The following is a 19,051-nucleotide window of genomic DNA, read 5'->3' as shown; positions in this document are numbered from 1 at the left end:
TAAGAATGAATTTGAAGTAATAGGTTTAACATCAGAAGAGGCACCAATGTTAGCACTGAATAGGGGATCATGGAGGAACAGTATAAGGGGGGCTATGCTCCAGATTGAACGCTGAAAGGCATAATCAGTCTTAAATGATGATGATGATGATGATGATAATAATAATAATAATAATAATAATAATAATAATAAAACCCCATGTCATTCCAAGCATGTGTGTCAATTTTTACCTCTCTATCTACATTATTCCGTGGTTTATAAAGTTCTGAAATTTATACTGACTTTTTGATCACCCGGTACATCAGTGAATTATTTACCACATAACATAGATAGTACAATGATGTTGTAGCTCTACTTTAGTAGTATTTACTGTAATAGTTAAAATTCAAGAAATTAAAATTGTGAGAATTTACAACAAAAAATTATATGTTTAGGAAAAAAATTCATAACTTTTTCCAGTTATTATTTGAAAGTGCTTGTAGAGCAATACAGTCACAAAACATGGGAGAACATGTGATAAATATACTCAACAGTACCTGAGAAAACGGGGCATTTATATAGCCAATTCAACATTGTCGACATACGGCTGTACGACTCCCCTTCTGCGCCATCCGGCATACAGCGTTATCGCAGCTGCACGGACTATCTCTGCACGCCTAACGGCCGATCGGCACTGCCGGATGGCGCAGTGGCTACCGCACCTGCCTGGTAAGCAGGAGATCCCGGGTTCGAATCACGGCCCGGTACACATTTTCGAACGTTCTGGTCAAATAAGTTTCAATGGCGAAGAACAAAGTGGCAAACCATCTCTCTGTGAAGAATCGGGAATTGCTAGACATGTGGTGGCCCTGGTGCTACAGGACCGGCGTTTAAGATCGAGGAGGTGGTACACAAGTGAAAAAAAGTCGTCGATCAGTTCTCAACATATTGCACCAAATTTTGAACATGACAAAGATGACTATCCGCTTTGTACCGCAACTACTTACACAAATTCACAAAACTAGCCGAAATGAGGCAATGTAAAAAGATATCCATATGCCAGCTGGTGGGCATTTTTAAGCTACCGATGTGTAGCTGATAAGGTTTAGATACGATGCAACAGCGATATATTCAGATTGTGATTCTTAGCAGTTTTATCGAGACGTGCTTCATTTTCTAGTTTAGCGTTACTAAGTGCACTAAACACCGTATATTATTCTTTGTGCCTGGGTATCTTTCGTTACCTAACACGTTTCTGACACTGTGCTGTTTGAGCGCAAGCAGGGTGCCCTCGTGCGAGCTTCGGTCGCTCAGTGCACATCGCCAGCTGGGCTGTGACGTAACCTCAAGGTCCGTGGCTTCTGGGAAAACGCCAGCACACCTGCAGCGATAGTCCACCAACGCGCTCAGGCGCTAGTGCAGGGCCTCGCTAGTAGAGACGGTATAATTTTCTAAGTAGCGATACAGCGACATTTCGGTAAATCATCCGACTGAAATCGATGCTGACGATACATCGATAGAAAAAAAAATCAATATTTTCCACGTATAGCTGTTCTTGAGTTTTCGAAAAAGAGTGATTCTTATTCGATAAAAAAGTGGTTCTTTGAGCCCCCACACGACCAAACAATTTGTCGAAATTTACTATACTTCTGAAATATTTCATCGTGTTCGGTGCTGTTTGGCATGTTCTTCAAACATAGAGCGTTTATGAGGTGATTGACACAAATTCTGACTGATAGAAAACTTGACAAGACGGCGGACATTGTTTATGTCGATGTTTCACAGCATACTTTGGGTAAAAAAACAGTTTTATTACATTTTATCTCACTGTATCTTGAGTTTCCACCAAAATTGAAACTAAAAACAAAATACCACTTGTAGCTACCAAAATGGTAGACGTTGAACGTCTTTCCCAGCCATACATTAGGTCCACGCGGGAAGAGGTTAAGAAGAAAATCAATATTCTACGCACAATATACCGGCTGGAGTACAATAAAACCAAAGAATCGAAGTTCTCCGGTGCTTCCACGAGCGAGATAGGCTATATGAAGGGCTTATTTCAATAGTAGTACAATTCCATTTTTGTTCATTTTGAGATACAGAGTCCTAAAGTTAAATGAGCGCTGAAAAATCTGCAGTTGAGATACCAGAAATATTCAAGCATATGGCCTCTTGCTAGAGATGAACCTTTCTTTCTGTTTGTTTGGATCATTAATTTCAGAAGCATTATAGGCAGAAAAGTGGAGATAATGGACTTGTACCACTATTGCATTAAGCCCTTCATACGTTCCCACGTTGTGATGAACTATTATTAGAGAACCAACTACATGGAAGCGAATAAATTTTCGCTTACTTGTGACTTTTTATTTTTTTCCTCAATGTGAAGGCGAAGTAACGTTACACAAGATATTAAAAGTTTCACTTTCCATTCGTAGAGAGTAAATGTAATCATCACGTTCTGAGTGTAATTTTCCTTTTAACAGGCTTTCAAGTGTATGTTTTTTCTCTCATTTTAAACCATTCCCTGGACTAGCATCTTGTTTCCTTTTTCTTCTTTTTCTTTAAACTCTGAATCAATGTTAGAAATGCTATATGTGCATTTGTATCCTTTCCCACAAATGTCAAAATACAGAATATACATTTGCTTCAAAAGTGAGTTTAAATTGGCAAATGCCGGCCGCGGTGGTCTAGCGGTTCTCGGCGCTCAGTCCGGAGCCGCGCGACTGCTACGGTCGCAGGTTCGAATCCTGCCTCGGGCATGGATGTGTGTGATGTCCTTAGGTTAGCTAGGTTTAAGTAGTTCTATGTTCTAGGGGACTGATGACCATAGATGTTAAGTCCCATAGTGCTCAGAGCCATTTTTTTGAAATTGACAAATTTTGTTGGTATGTGTATGGGCTTGTTTCACATATCTCTGGCTAGATAAGAGCGAATTTGACAAACGAGTTTGATGTTTATAAGAGTCTTTAAGTATTTAAATGGAAAACTCTTATGATTCATATTTGCTGTATGAGAGATATGCCACTGGTGCCTTACAAACAAGTTTTATTAATATTTATCAGTTTTTTTAAATAAAACCATACTTAATATCATTGTTTTTAAATTAAAATGATTGTAGAGCCCACTGGATAGCGAGATTCGGCGATATACCTGTCGGCTCTTCTGTTGAAGAATATGCCAGAAGAAGCTAAGGCATTACAACAAAAGTTATGGCCAACTGCTTACCTCTGAAGTTGAGACGTGTCAGTATTATTTCTTTTTCTGTCGAAGATCATTATCGACTGTAACGTAAGTTCAGTTGAGACATAAATTATTGTTTACTAGGCTTGAAAATATGCAGTAGAAAATTTCCAAGTTCATCTATGCAATCTAACAATCAAACCTGTGCTTTGATTTCTATGCAACTTTGGAGGTAGTGAATCAGCAGAATTCAAAGACGAACAAGGTCGCCATTTGCTATTGTTCCGCAGAGCGAGGGAAAACGGCCGGTCTGGCAGCGGCGATGCTCGTATGTGCGTAAGCTGTCTGCCGTAGAACGGCCAACGTAGAATCTCGAAGGTTCCAAAAAAATTGGCATATGGATACACTTCCGATTAAAAGGGAAGTAAGTCGCAGTTTGCGTGGGAGCATACGTCTTAGCCGCACGGTTTGAGGCGCCACGTCACGGATTGCGGGGCGCCTCCCGCTGGAGGTTCGAGTCCTCCCTCGGGCATGTGTGTGTGTGTGTGTGTGTGTGTGTGTGTGTGTGTGTGTGTGTGTGTGTGTGTGTGTGTGTGTGTGTGTGTGGTGTTCTTAGCATAAGTTAGTTTAAGTAGTGTGTAAGTCTAGGGGCAGATGACCTCAGCAGTTTGGTCCCTTTGGAATTCACACATATTGGAACATTTTTTTTTTAAGGATACGTCTTGACTACAGAGGAACGTATTCGTCCACGTCCTTGTAGTCGGGAGACAAAACAGTGCGTCAGTAATTGTACTGTATAGACGATTAATTAAACATACATAACACAATTCTCGCGAACGATGGTCCGAATATGAATAAGCGTTCGTCACAGTCGGTGCCAACAAAATTATTTTGATTAGTTACCTACGAAAATTGTATCTGATGCCAAACCGAGGAAAAGAGTTTGCTTCTAGCAGTCCCTTGTTTTGAGGATAGTGTGACGAAGGTCGATGGAGCGGAGGTGAATTCGATGACGCCGGTCGGACCTCAGTGGCGTAATAGGCTGCATTATTTGTGAAACTGATATTAACAAGAGAAATATGTAAAACAGCGAAGGAAATAACTTTTAAATTTTGAACTAACGTATCATTTTTATCGTGACAGTACTTCCACGCTTGGACGTAATCAGACATTGTTGAATCAAGTTCCAATCATTGCGTCATTGCTCGCTTTTGCGATGTTAACAGTGGTTGGACAGAAATATGGAAACACCAAAAACACAACACATTATCAATGCAATAATTTTTTTCCATAGTGGGACGCCACAGTCATAATACACTACTGGCCATTAAAATTGCTACACCACGAAGATGACGTGCTACAGACGCGAAATTTAACCGACAGGAAGAAGATGCTATGATATGCAAATGATTAGCTTTTCAGAGCAATCATGCAAGGTTGACGCCGGTAGCGACACTTACAACGTGCTTACATGAGGAAAGTTTCCAACCGATTTCGCATTCACGAGCAGCAGTTGACCGGCGTAGCCTGGTGAAACGTTGTTGTGATGCCTCGTGTGAGGAGGAGAAATGCCTACCATCACGTTTCCGACTTTGATAAAGGTCGGATTGCAGACTGTCGTGATTGTGGTTTATCGTATCACGACATTGCTGCCCGCGTTGGTCGAGATCCAACGACTGTTAGCAGAATATGGAATCGGTGGGTTCAGGAGGGTAATACGGAACGCCGTGCTGGATCCCAACGGCCTCGTTTCACTAGCAGTCGAGATAATGGAAATGTCGTGTGGCTAGGGCCTCCCGTCGGGTAGACCGTTCGCCTGGTGCAGGTCTTTCGATTTGACGCCACTTCGGCGACCTGCGCGTCGATGGGGATGAAATGATGATGATTAGGACAACACAACACCCAGTCCCTGAGCGGAGAAAATCTCCGACCCAGCCGGGAATCGAACCCGGGCCCTTAGGATTGACAGTCTGTCACGCTGACCACTCAGCTACCGGGGTGGACAGCAGTCGAGATGATAGGCATCTTATCCGCATGCCTGTAACGGATCGTGCAGCCAACAGATGGGGCTGAGTCAACAGATGGGGGCGTTTGCAAGACAACAACCATCTGCACGAACAGCAGCATGGACTATCAGCTCGGAGACCATGGCTGCGGTTACCCTTGACGCTGCATCACAGACAGGAGGCCCGCGACGGTGTACTCAACGACGAACCTGGGTGCACGAATGGCAAAACGTCATATTTTCGGATGAATCCAGGTTCTGTTTACAGCATCATGATTGTCGCATCCGTGTTTGGCGACATCGCGGTGAACGCACATTGGAAGCGTGTATTCGTCATCGCCATACTGGCGTATCACCCGGCGTGATGGTATGGGGTGCTACTGGTTACACGTCTCTGTCACCTCTTGTTCGCATTGACGGCACTTTGAACAGTGGACGTTACATTTCAGATGTGTTACGACCCGTGGCTCTACCCTTCATTCGATCCCTGTGAAACCCTACATTTCAGCAGGATAATGCACGACCGCATGTTGCTGGTCCTGTACGGGCCTTTCTGGACACAGAAAATGTTCGACTGCTCCCTGCCCAGCACATTATCCAGATCTTTCACCAATTGAAAACGTCTGGTCAATGGTGGCCGAGCAACAGGCTCGTCACAATACGGTATCGTGTTGAAGCTGCATGGGCAGCTGTACCTGTACACGCCATCCAAGCGTGTTACATTTACGCGATCATGATTTCGGCTTAAAATACCATTATACCGAAATCATGATCGTGTAGATGTAACACTGCAAATAAAAAATAGTCTAATGGCGGTAGTGACTTTAAAGAAATATTATCATGCCTAATACGGTATACGAAACTTGCTGGCACTGAAAACAGCTTCCAGCCGCCTTGGAATGGATAAATGGAGGTCCTATATGGTTTTTAAGGGAATCTTATACTATACTTCCTGAAAAATTGCGGTATGTCCAGGTGATGGAGGTAGATAGCGATTACGCGCCCTTCTCTCCAAAGTACACACCACGGGCTCAGTAATGTTGAGACCTGGTCACCGTCGTGACCAGGGGAGATGCGACAATTCATCCTCGTACTTCTGGACGATGTGAGCTGTGTTAACAAGGGCCTGCCGTCTGGGAATACATTGAGGAACAAACGTTGTGCTTTGGAATGGGCCTGATCAACCAAAATGGTCACATAATCCTTGGCAGTAATGCCATCTGGCATAGTAACTATGGAGCCCGTGGAATACCACGTTACGGCTGCCCAATCCATCACCGAACACCCTCCGTGTTTCACTCTTGGGAAGTAAACTCAACCAAAAGTTGGAAACAATCTGAAACAAGACTCATCCGACCCAGTTACTTTCTTCCATAGTCCATGTATTATGGCTTCATCACCACGTTTTCCTGTTACGGGCATTCGCATCACTAATGAGTGATTCTGGAATTCCAGTTCAGCGTGCAATTCCAAGATTATGGAGCCCCGTTAGTGTTATTTTGGTGCTGACAGGGTTCCCGAGTGCGACATTCAGTCCTGCAGGGACTTTTGTAACTGCCGTCCTCTTATTGTTCTTCACAATCCTCTTCAACGATTGTCTGCCACGATCACTCAACACTGACTCACGTCCACTTTTTAACTTTGGGGATGATGTTCCTCAGCGTTCCCTGTATACGATTGGACTGTTGATATGTTTTAAAAAATACAAGGAATCCGACATATCTATCTTTAAAGAAAAATCATTATCTGCCGTCGATATATCGAGAAAAAGTATCGATATATCGATGAAGAGAGAATCGACGAACCAGTCGATAAAAACATAAGCTGCACTTTGTAAATACACTGCCGGTTTTAGAGCTGTGTATTTAGGTATTAATTTATTATTAGTTATTCTACACAGCAACAAGCCAGCAACCTGCTTATCCCCATTACAGCAAGAACTGAAAAGAGAACGACGCACGTTCACGTTTGGCGATAACCACTTTGCCAACGATGGTAACGGCGTGTAAGTGACACAATAAAAGGTGACCGATGGGTCCGTCATTCGGTTTCGTCTCACATTGGATTTGCTAGGAACACTTCATATCGATAAGTTTCCTTTAATTTACGTCTATGGTCACAAACTTTTTGTTAACAGATTACCGGTTTCGGTCTATAATAACCATAATCAGATCTGTTTTAAATCTGTTAACAAAATGTTTGTGACCATAGACGTAAATTAAAGGAAACTTATTGTATATACGGGTCACTGTTTTGTTCGTGACAACGTTGCAGCTTGTGAAACTTCATATCGACTTTGCTGTTTTTTCACTTCCGCAAACGCCAGCGACCTAGCAGCTGTAGCGTCAAAATTGCGTGGTGAAGTAAACCGTTGCTGTTCGTGCTGGTAGCGACGAGGGCCGATTACGTCAGCATTTCCCCTCATACGTCTCCCCCCACCGCAAAGACCAGTCCTGTCTTTCAGAATTTTGTTCATAATTTTCAGCAACTGTTTTTTTAAGAATGCCGATATGAAGAAATAGCAGACTGGTGTGCTGTTTCTTCACATCGGAAAATCTGTTTTTCCATTCACACTGCCATCCCTCAGTGCATTGGACTTCTTGTTTCAGCTATATTGCTTCACACAGACAAAGAGAATGACTTGACGTGATGAAAGCTCTAAATTTAGTAAGACTCCTTCACACACGGTAAGGAAAATTATGTTCTACTTCACTTTCGAATACGAGAGTCACTCCAAAAGAAATGCACACTATTTTTTTTTTAAAGCCATCTTTTGTTCTACACGTTTGAAAGTTTTACAGTGTGTAGATACATCCTTTTGGAACAATATTTTCATTTCTCCACATACTTTCCATCCCTCTCAACTGCCTTACGCCATCTTGGAACCAGCGCCTGTATACCCGCACGGTAAAATTCTGGATCAACCAGTTGGAGCCACTGTTTGGCAGCGTGCACAAAACTTGTTCCACGAAGAGTCTTTCAGTTTCCCAAAGAGATGATAGTCAAATGGCTCTGAGCACTATGCGACTTAACTTCTGAGGTCATCAGTCGCCTAGAACTTAGAACTAATTAACCCTAACTAACCTAAGGACATCACACACATCCATGCCCGAGGCAGGATTCGAACCTGCGACCGTAGCGGTCACGCGGTTCCAGACTGTAGCGCCTTTAACCGCGCGGCCACACCGACCGGCAGATGATAGTCACATGGAGCCAGGACAGAACTGTAAGGCGGGTGTTTCAGTGTTGTCCATCCGAGTTTTGTGTTCGCTTCCATGGTTTTTTGACTGACACGTGGCCGTGCATTGTCGTGCAACAGCAAAACATCCTGCTTTTGCCGATGTGGTCGAACACGACTCAGTCGAGCTTGAAGTTTCTTCAGTGTCGTCACATATGCACCAGAATTTATGGTAGTTCCACTCGGCATGATGTCCAGAAGCAAGAGTCCTTAGGAATCGAAAAACACCGTAGCCATAACTTTTCCAGCAGAAGGCGTGGTTTTGAACTTTTTTTCTTGGGTGAATTTGCATGATGCCACTCCATTGATTGCCTCTTCGTCTCTGGTGAAAAATGATGGAGCCATGTTTCATTACCTGTCACAATTCCTCCAAGAAATTCATATCCACCATTCTCGTACTGTTCCAAAAGTTCGCTGCATACCGTTTTTCTTGTTTCTTTGTGAGCCACTGTCAACATCCTGGGAACCCACCTGGCACAAACATTTTTTAACGCCAACACTTTCAGTATTCTGCAAACACTTCATTCCCCCATCCCAACGTAGCGTGACAATTCGTTCACTGTGATGCGTCTGTCAGCAGTCACCAATTCGTTAACTCTTCACACATTGTCTGGAGTGTGTGCAGTACGAGGCCTGCCGCTGCGAGTACAATCCTCAATATTGCCGCCCGCGCCCGCTTTCATCACGTAACCTGCTTGCCCACCGACTAACTGTACTGCGATCGACAGCAGCATCTCCATACACCTTTTTCAACCTCTTGTGGATGTCTCCCACTGTCTCGTTTTCACAGCACAGGAAATCCATGACAGCACGTTGCTTCTGACGAACGTCAAGTGTAGCAGCCATCTTGAAGACATGCTGTGACGGCGCCACTAACGGGAACAGGTTGAACTAAGTTTGAAAACAAGCGGGGAGGATGAATCTACACACTGTAAAACTTTCACACATGCAGTATGAAAACTGTATTTTTACAGAAATAGTGTGCATTTCTTTTGAAGTGACCCTCGTATTTACCGAAAATTGCAAAAGAATAATATAAAATAAAAATATCGGCACCCAATTTTGCCTTTTCGGTATCGATATAGCGGGGAATAATGTCGCTGATAAATATCGATATTTTCTGGAAACAGTACTGTTACTTCCATATTTTATCAAGAGCCCTAGTATGTGGTAACGGTGCAATAAGGAGGAAATGTAGGTACATAACCCAACTGATTACAAAGAATAGTTTTGCTGTTCTGCTCAAATTGAAACAGGAATCGCACTCACGTCTGCCCACAGGAGCATTTCGATGCCATTCCACTGTGTGGTACTATCGGCAGTACAATGCATCCCTTGATACGCACAGTGTATTTTATAATTATAAAGCGAAGCAGCTTATGTCACTTAATAAACGGAGGTCTTCCGGTTCAGACTGTGTACGTTAGATTCGTTTCAGGGTAAGCTGATCAAATAGCTCGATTTAGATGTCATGTACAGCCCACTCCCTAGACAAAGTCACCATGCATACTATGTTCCAACATTATGAAACACCTCGACGAAAACGATCTATTGACACATAACCAGCATGGATTCAGAATATGTCGTTCTTGGGAACCACACCTGATTCTTTATTAGCAGGAGTTAATGAATGCTATCGACAGGGAATCTCAAGTTGACTCAATATTTCTGGATTACCTGAAGACTTTTGACACAGTTCCTCACACTTATCTTCTATTCAAACTGCATGATTATGGAATAGTGTCTCAGCTGTACGACTGAATTCGTGATTTCCTGTCATAAAGGTCACAGTTCGTAGTAATAGACGGGAAGTCGTAGAGTGAAACTGAAGTGATATCTAGAGTTCCCCAAGGACGCGTTATAGGCCCCCCTGCTGTTCTTAACATACATAAACGATTGAGGAGGCAATCCAAGCAGTCCTCTTAGATCCTTTGCAAATGATGTTGTCACTTACCGTCTAGTAAACTCATTATTAGATCAAAACAAACGACAAAAATATTTAGAGAGGACATCTGCATGGCTCGAAAAGTAGCAATTGAGCTTCCAGAATAAAAAATGTGAAATATTCCGCATGACTACTACAAAACTGCAAAATAAATTTCTGTTATAAGATAAATCACACAAATTTAAAGATTCGTATTCAACTAAGTACTTCATGATTACAATTGCGAACAATTTCAGTGTGACCCGTCGCATAGAAAATGAAGGGAATACGAGCCCAAGACTACGTTTTATTTGCAGAACACTTAACAGGTGTAGCAAATATACCAGGGTTGGACCTAAAATAGTGGCAACTATTTATTCACAATCGATACAAAAGAGTTACATGTTTGCACCTGTTATTATCCTTCAAAGCAGTCACCAGCGTTATGTAGAACCCGTTACCAGCGATGTGGAAGGCGTAGTGTACCGTTAGCAGAGCCTGTTGTGTTAATGGTGCGAATGGAGCGGTCTAAAATTATGGTGACTCTCGTGTACGACTGTGATGGTGCTATCCTAACGCATTACGTTCCTCCACGGCAGACCGTCAGTGCACAGTATTACTGTTCGTTTTTGGAGCATCATCTGCCACCAGCTTCGAGAAAGAAGCAGCGACACTTTCTGCGCAACCCACCCATCATTTTGTACGACAATGCGCGGGCGCATACAGCGCAAGCTGTGGCTGCTCTGTTCGGTCGATGGGACTAGTAAGTACTGTAACGTCCATCATACTCCCAGGACTTAAAGTCATTGTGACTTTGATTTGATTCGCTTCAGAACTGTTCCAGAGATTCGACAGGCAGTAGACCTCTCCATTCGCACCATCAACAGAACAGGCTCTGCTAACGGTACACTACGCCTTCTACATCGCTGGCAACGGGCTCTACACAACGCTGGTGACTACTTTGAAGGACAGGAACAGGTACAAACATGTAACTCTTTTGTATCGGTTGTGAATAAATAGTTGCCACTATTTAAGGTCCAATCCACGTATTAAAGAGACTGCCCACACTACAGCTTCCGTAACACATGTCGCACAGCAGTATGTGCCGGGAGAGGAAAGACAAGCGTACCGTGGGCAGTCTCTTTAGTAGATTTGTGGCACAAGGCGTTTTATTGTCAGAAAACTTAGGAAGATGGAACAGGTCTACTGATGAGTGTCTTCACTGCGCTTGTGCGTCCTCCTTTGGAGTACTACCGCGCAATACAGTTTCCCTACCAGATAGGATTGAGAGAGGACGTTGAAAATTTTCAATGGAGGCTCGTTTTGCATTCTCACGAAATAAGAAATAGGGGACAGAGTATCACAGATGTTGTTGTTGTGGTCTTCAGTCCTGAGAGTGGTTTGATGCAGCTCTCCATGCTACTCTATCCTGTGCAAGCTTCTTCATCTCCCAGTACGTACTGCAGCCGACATCCTTCTGAATGTGCTCATTGTATTCATTTCTTGGTCTCCCTCTACGATTTTTACCCTCCACTTGCCCTCCAATACTAAATTGGTGATCCCTTGATGCCTCAGAACATGTCCTGCCAACCGATCCCTTCTTCTAGTCAAGTTGTGTGACAAGCTCCTCTTCTCCACAATTCTATTCAATACCTCCTCATTAGTTATGTGATCTACCCATCTAATCCTCAGCATTCTTCTGTAGCACCACATTTCGAAAGCTTCTATTCTCTTCTTGTCCAAACTATTTATTGTCCATGTTTCAATTCCATACATGGCTACACTCCATACAAATACTTTCAGAAACGACTTCCTGACACTTGAATCCATACTTGATGTTAACAGATTTCTATTCTTCAGAAACGCTTTCCTTGCCATTGCCAGTCTACATTTTATATCCTCTCTACTTCGACCATCATCAGTTATTTTGCTCCCCAAATAGCAAAACTCCTTTACTACTTTAAGTGTCTCATTTCCTAATCTAATTCCCTCAGCATCACCCGACTTAATTCGACTACATTCCATTATCCTCGTTTTGCTCTTGTTGACGGTCAGCTTATATCCTCCTTTCAAGACACTGTCCATTCCGTTCAACTGCTCTTCCAAGTCCATTGCTGTCTCTGACAGAATTACAATGTCATCGGCGAACCTCAAAGTTTTTATTTCTTCTCCATGGATTTTAATACCTACTCCGAATTTTTCATTATAAGGATAAGCGAACTGGGTGGCAGTCATGGCGTTTTTCGTGGCGACGAGATCTTTCCACGAAATCTGAACCACTAATTTTCTTCTGTGAGTGCCTAAATATTTTGCAGGGGTCTACCTACGCAGAGAGAACTGATTCTCGTGATATAATAACAGAAATCAGAGCTGGCAAGGAAAGATGTAAGAGTTCATTTCCCTCACGTGTTGTTCGGGAGAGGAACGCTAGGGAAACAGTTGGAAAGTGGTTCTCTACATCCTCTGCCAAACGCTGTAAATTGCGGGGTAAACAAGTGGATGCATATGTACAGTGTTCTGTGAAGTAGATTTCCAAGAACCTGTGGAGTCGTCGACAATTATGTTTCTCAATTGAAGCATGGTTGAAGTTGACGATCCTCTGTCGATACGAAAATGTATCGGAGAAAATGTTAAAAACGCGAAACATGGCACAACGAGACAATTACATTGGAGGACGAATTGTTATTTGGTTGGGAATCACTTTCAATAACAAGGGACACCATAAAATATATTCGTAGCGGGGAAAGTCAGACGGGAAAAGCGTTGTACGAATATCGCAGAGGTATGTGTACGATTAATCCGTGATCGATATTAGCCACAGATTTAATATTATGGACAGTACTATTCCATACGCACAGAACAGACACATTCCTGGCCATGGAAAGTGATGATATTGCACAAATGGAGTAGCCTGTATATTCCCTAACCTGAATCCCATGCATACGAATAAACGTGGGACGTTCTCAGTGGGTGCGTTGGACGTTGGATGTTATCTCCTTGGCCCCTGAGGGGGAACAAAAGTGCATTGTGAGAGGAATATTACGAAGTGTGTACAGAACGTGAGAGAGTCCCAAATATATGTAGATTGTGTAATGCTGACCGTGATGAACATATTTTGTGATTTGTTGGTATGCATGGCGCAATGGCGGTTTCTATCAGTGTGCTGATTTCCTCCAGAGCGGCGTTTACTTTCCGTATCACGTGAGTAAAGTTGACTTATTTTCTAGAACCTGTATGTTCACATAGTTCTAGTCCTATGATGTCCCAATACACATGTTAATGGAAGGTGTAACACCGATACATCGTTGTTCCTCTGCAGTTGTCAAATGGGGTAATTAGTCTTCCCAGTAAGAGCTGATCATCACAAGTAAGATTCTAAATCATGAATTAAATTTTGTGTTGGTACTTGACACAACAAGATAGGAGTAATAAAAAAAAAAAGAAACTCTTTGCTGGTGTTCTGCAACAACTTTAAATTATTCACTAAATGGTTTTCAGCTTATTAGGTCATCACCAAGTGAGAACAAACTTTCGTCACAGGTTCATTTAGCAGACGCAGAAGCCTCACGCAGATGCTCGTGAGACAGACAGAGACATTACGTGACACAGAACTGAGAGATTAAAATTGTTTGTCTGATCTTAAAACACAATTTTTTATACAGTTAAATTCTTACTTTACAAGCAATAATTTTATAATAATTGTAATAATCGAAATCTCTCACGTACGCATAAATGAAACGTTGGAGAGCAAAAATGGTAATTTTCCTTTTCATTCATAGTCTTAACAGTCTATGATATGCTTGTTGATCTCTAGTATTTTCAGGGACGTCATCTTTCTTCCTTGCTTAAGTATGTACGACGACTGTCACACTGCACATCATATAGATGGTTTCCTACGAGCAGATACTCGGTAACAGTTAAATAAGTCTCTCCTCCTCCTCTCACTTCCGTCACAGGTTCGTTTAGCGGACGCAAAAGCCTCACGAAGATGCTCGTCCAACTGCACTGGCAGACACGGCATGAGAGGCGTTGTGCTTTACTGTTATAATTTTGAAGGGTTACGTTCCTAGAACAGTTAATCAAAGAGCTTCCCCCTCATATGTTTCAAGAAAAGACTATGAAGATTAAATATGTGAGACAGTATGTTAACTGTTGAATATTATCCTAGCTATGTTATTGGTATTAAAAAATGCATGTTCGTATTTGCTGAGTTTTTGCGAGAGTTAAATTTGCCAGTATTTCGTATAGTGCACTATTTTTTTTCACAGCTGACTGTTTCGTGTTGACCTGTGTGCAGAAGGAGTAGAATTTTATGTCTTCCTTTTGTGGAGAGTGTTGCCACTTAGGTTAGATTTGCACATACTGATTGTTCGTAAGTCTGTTTCAATAGCAGATTCTAATAGTTCAAAAGATATGAGGCAATGAAGGGTAGAATGAAAAGCTGCTTGCATGTGATTTAGTGGGTACTGGGAGCTTGCAGGGATTACAGTACCAATGAGTCTTATTTTCTGTAAATGCAAAATGAGCGTTTGTGCGTGTTAATATCTACACTGACGGAAAAAAATTGCAACATAGTTGTGCGACATAAACAGTAGTTCGTGGGCGCGTTTCTACATCTGAAAGATCAAGTATATTCAAATATAGCGCCAGTCGTATAAGCGTAGCGATAGTAGCGCCAATATGAGAGAACGCAAATCAGGTTTGCTTTAAATACGCGCAGTAAAGGTCTTAGCTTCTGAGATTCGACGTGGTGAGCTGTTAGTCAAGAATGCCTTTAAGGTGACAAAGACGCCTTTATCAACACCTCACTGAGTGTGAACGAGGTCGTGAAATACGGCTGCGAGAAGCTAGATGTTCCTTCTGCCACACTGCAGAAAGACTTGGCAGGAATGTAGCCACTGTACATGACTGCTGGCAGCGGCGGTCACGAGAATGTACGGTCGCAAGAAGACCAGACTCCGGACGGTCACGTGGCACTACCAAAATGGAAGACCATCGTGTAGTGTGTATGGCTCTGGTGCATCGTACTGCATCTGCAGCAGCAATTTGAGCACCAGTTGGCACCACAGGGACACAACGAACTGTTACAAATTGGTTATTTCAAGGACAAATCCAAGCCAGAGTAGCGTACATTCTACTGAACACAAACCACCGCCATTTGTGACTTCAGTGGTGTCAAGCGAGAGCTCAATGGAGGGCAGAGTGGAGGTCTGTTATGTTTTCTTAAGAGAGCTGGTTGTGCCTCGTTGCCAGTGATGGTAGTGTACTGATTACAAGGACGCCAGTTGACGACCTGCAACCAACGTGTCTGCGTGCTAAACACAATGAACCTACACCTGGAGTTATGTCTGGGGTGCGATTTCGTATCACAACAGGAGCACTCTCGTGGCTATCCCACGCTCCATGACTGCAAATTTGTACGTCAGTCTGGTGATTTGATCTGTTTTGCTGCCATTCATGAATAGCATTCCAAGGGGTGTCTCCCAACAGGATAACGCTCGACCACACACCGCTGTTGTTACCCAGTATGCTCTTCAGAGTGTCAACATGCTGCGTTGACATGCTCGATCACCACATCTATCTATCTACATATGAGACATCTCGGATGACAACTCCAGCTTTATACATAAACAGCAATAACCGTTCCTTTAGTGATCGAGCAAGTGCAACAGGCATGGAATTCCATCCCACAAACTGACATCCGGCACGTGTGCAACGCAATGCATGCACGTCTGCATGCCTGCATTCAACATTCTGTCTGTTACACCAGTGATTAATGTACCAGCACTTAACACTTGCAGTGGCTTATCTCGCGCTTACATTAATCTGCGATCTTGCACTGTTAATCACTTAAATATGTCATCTAGGCAAAAATATTCCCAAAATTTTGTTAGTCTACATTAATTATTTTTTGATGTTCCGATTTTTTCCCGTCTTTGTATATAAGATTTCATAGTTGGACAAAATTTGATATAATCTTCCTAATAAAGTTAAAAGCCCCTCAAATACAGCTGACTTTTAATAACACCACGAATACAGCCAAAATATTATTCAACAATAAAGGTACAATAAATCTCTGAAGCAAGCATCGTGGAGGGCTTGGTGTAGATCAGTGAGGTATTCCTCTGGCAAGAGGGTTGTCTGAACGTGAAAGAAACTGACGGCTCCAAAGACACATTCAACTATCAGCGATCATCTGCTATTGGAAAATCAAAGGTAGAAAGATTACTCCAATGAAAATATGGAAAATCAAGAAGCATACGAGATGGAATGTTACCTGTGTTTTAATGTACGCGCACAATTTCCTTTCCCTCTTCTGTTACATTAAGTTTTATTTGTGCATAGGAGCGGTACTAGAAAATTACGGAATTAAAATTATTTTTATTTCTGTTTTGAAAAGCCCTTTCACAGAGCATGTTAAATCAGTATTTCAATTCTTGTTGCATGCATTCTTCTTCCTCTTCGCCCACTTTCGTTTCTTATGTTTTGATATCTGCTTCCAGAGCTGTTCCACGTTACGAGACCGTTTTCTTTTCCTCTCTTGTTCGTTCCTGAAGATCACTTTTTTGAATTTTGTTCCTAAATAAATTCCTGTTATGTGTGTCCATTGCCAAAGGCCTTGCCGCAGTGGTAGGTAACACCGGTTCCCGTCAGATCACCGAAGTGAAGCACTGTCGGACTTGGCTTACTTGACAGAAGTAGCGGCTGCGGTCACGAAAACTGACATACGGCCAGGAGAGCGGTTTGCTGACCACATGCCCCTCCATATCCGCATCCAGTGACGCCTGTAGCCTGAGAAGCACACGGCGGTCGGTCAGTACCGTTAAGCCGTCGGCACACGGACCGTGCATCCGAACGTTGAGCGTTGAACGTGCCGAGTTTCTGGCGTCATAGCGTGGAATAGCACGCTCGGGAGTCTTTCCGAACGTGCAGAGCAATATCTGGCATGTCAGATATTCTGAGCGTGCGTCTGACCGTTAACCAATGAGATGTCACAACGCGACCTACGTCACAAGCACGCTGTCTCCCTTCGAGGCGCCATATTGGCATTCATTTCAAGCCTATATGTATATATGCCGTTTCTGAGCACTAGCAAATTGAGAATCACTGGAAAAACCGTTGTTAACAGTGTGGTTCATTCCAATAAAGTAATAAGACACATCACATTCGTGGCAAAAGAATTATTGTAACTTGCGTATTATGAGAGTAGGCTATTTGAAGGCAGCGACACACTGAAGATCCAACCAAAACGCATTGTTCTTGGTACAATTTGTTATAATTAAATTTCAATTAGTAACATATCTATGATTAACGTTTTCAGCAATGCGTAACATGATATGATTACGTTCCGTAGGTCTGCTGTTGGTTTAGTGCAATGAGTAGCGTCATTATTCTGTAAAGAGTTGTTTGATGGGGTGGTGGTTCGTGTCTAGACACTCCCAATTTTTTTTTTCGTAACATTAGCGTTTTTATTAGGTTCTGATACTTTATTATTAATTTAATATAAGTATATACTGTAACATGTGATGTTATGTAAATATAAGTTCACCTTTTTTTGAGGGGTGACTTTGTTCGATTGGCTTAATCTACAGGACAGCTTGCGCTACTTGTATAAAGATATTTTGCTCCTTTTTCTTTTACGCTATCGTAATGCACATGTTGCAAAGATTCTGCTACTGGGTAGGAACAATGATCAAGTAAGACTGACCTTGGGGTTTTACTAAAATGTGGGAATGATGAAATAATGTTTATCTTATGCGCAGAAGTATTCCAGATTTCTAACGCACTGTGCGTTTTCAACTTCTCGCGGCGTAATGAATAATCGATTAAATTTCGGGCATGCAGCCACGCAAATAAAATTTCCTCCACTGATATTTCGGCCGCGTATCGTCCGGCCATCCTCAGAGTGAGCTTGTGACTCACTCTGAGGATGGCCGGACGATACGCGGCCGAAATATTTGCGCGGCTGCATGCCCGAAATGTAATCGATTGTAACGCACCGTGTTCCCCCCATGAACCATGGACCTTGCCGTTGGTGGGGAGGCTTGCGTGCCTCAGCGATACAGATGGCCGTACCGTAGGTGTAACCACAATGGAGGGGTATCTGTTGAGAGGCCAAACATGTGGTTCCTGAAGAGGGGCAGCAGCCTTTTCAGTAGTTGCAGGGGCAACAGTCTGGATGATTGACTGATCTGGCCTTGTTACATTAACCGAAACGGCCTTGCTGTGCTGGTACTGCGAACGGCTGAAAGCAAGGGGAAACTACAGCCGTAATTTTTCCCGAGGGCATGCAGCTTTACTGTATGATTAAATGATGATGGCGTACTCTTGGGTAAAATATTCCGGAGGTAAAATAGTCCCCCATTCGGATCTCCGGGCGGGGACTACTCAAGAGGACGTCGTTATCAGGAGAAAGAAAACTGGCATTCTACGGATCGGAGCGTGGAATGTCAGATCCCTTAATCGGGCAGGTAGGTTAGAAAATTTAAAAAGGGAAATGAATAGGTTAAAGTTATATATAGTGGGAATTAGTGAAGTTCGGTGGCAGGAGGAACAAGACTTTTGGTCAGGTGATTACAGGGTTATAAACACAAAATCAAATAGGGGTAATGCAGGAGTAGGTTTAATAATGAATAAAAAAATAGGAGTGCGGGTTAGCTACTACAAACAGCATAGTGAACGCATTATTGTGGCCAATATAGACACAAAGCCCATGCCTACTACA

General features: G+C 42.8%; 1 non-coding gene across 1 annotated transcript; it reads left to right on the top strand.

The window, feature by feature from the left end:
* Positions 1-674: 674 nt before the first annotated feature.
* On the top strand, positions 675-747 carry Trnat-ggu (transfer RNA threonine (anticodon GGU)). Its single transcript has one exon. It is a non-coding gene; the product is annotated as a tRNA-Thr (tRNA).
* Positions 748-19,051: the final 18,304 nt, after the last annotated feature.

The sequence above is a fragment of the Schistocerca serialis genome, chromosome 2 (assembly GCF_023864345.2).
Source record: "Schistocerca serialis cubense isolate TAMUIC-IGC-003099 chromosome 2, iqSchSeri2.2, whole genome shotgun sequence".
In the NCBI taxonomy this organism is placed as follows: domain Eukaryota; kingdom Metazoa; phylum Arthropoda; class Insecta; order Orthoptera; family Acrididae; genus Schistocerca; species Schistocerca serialis.
This window is presented reverse-complemented; position numbering and strand designations above follow the sequence as displayed.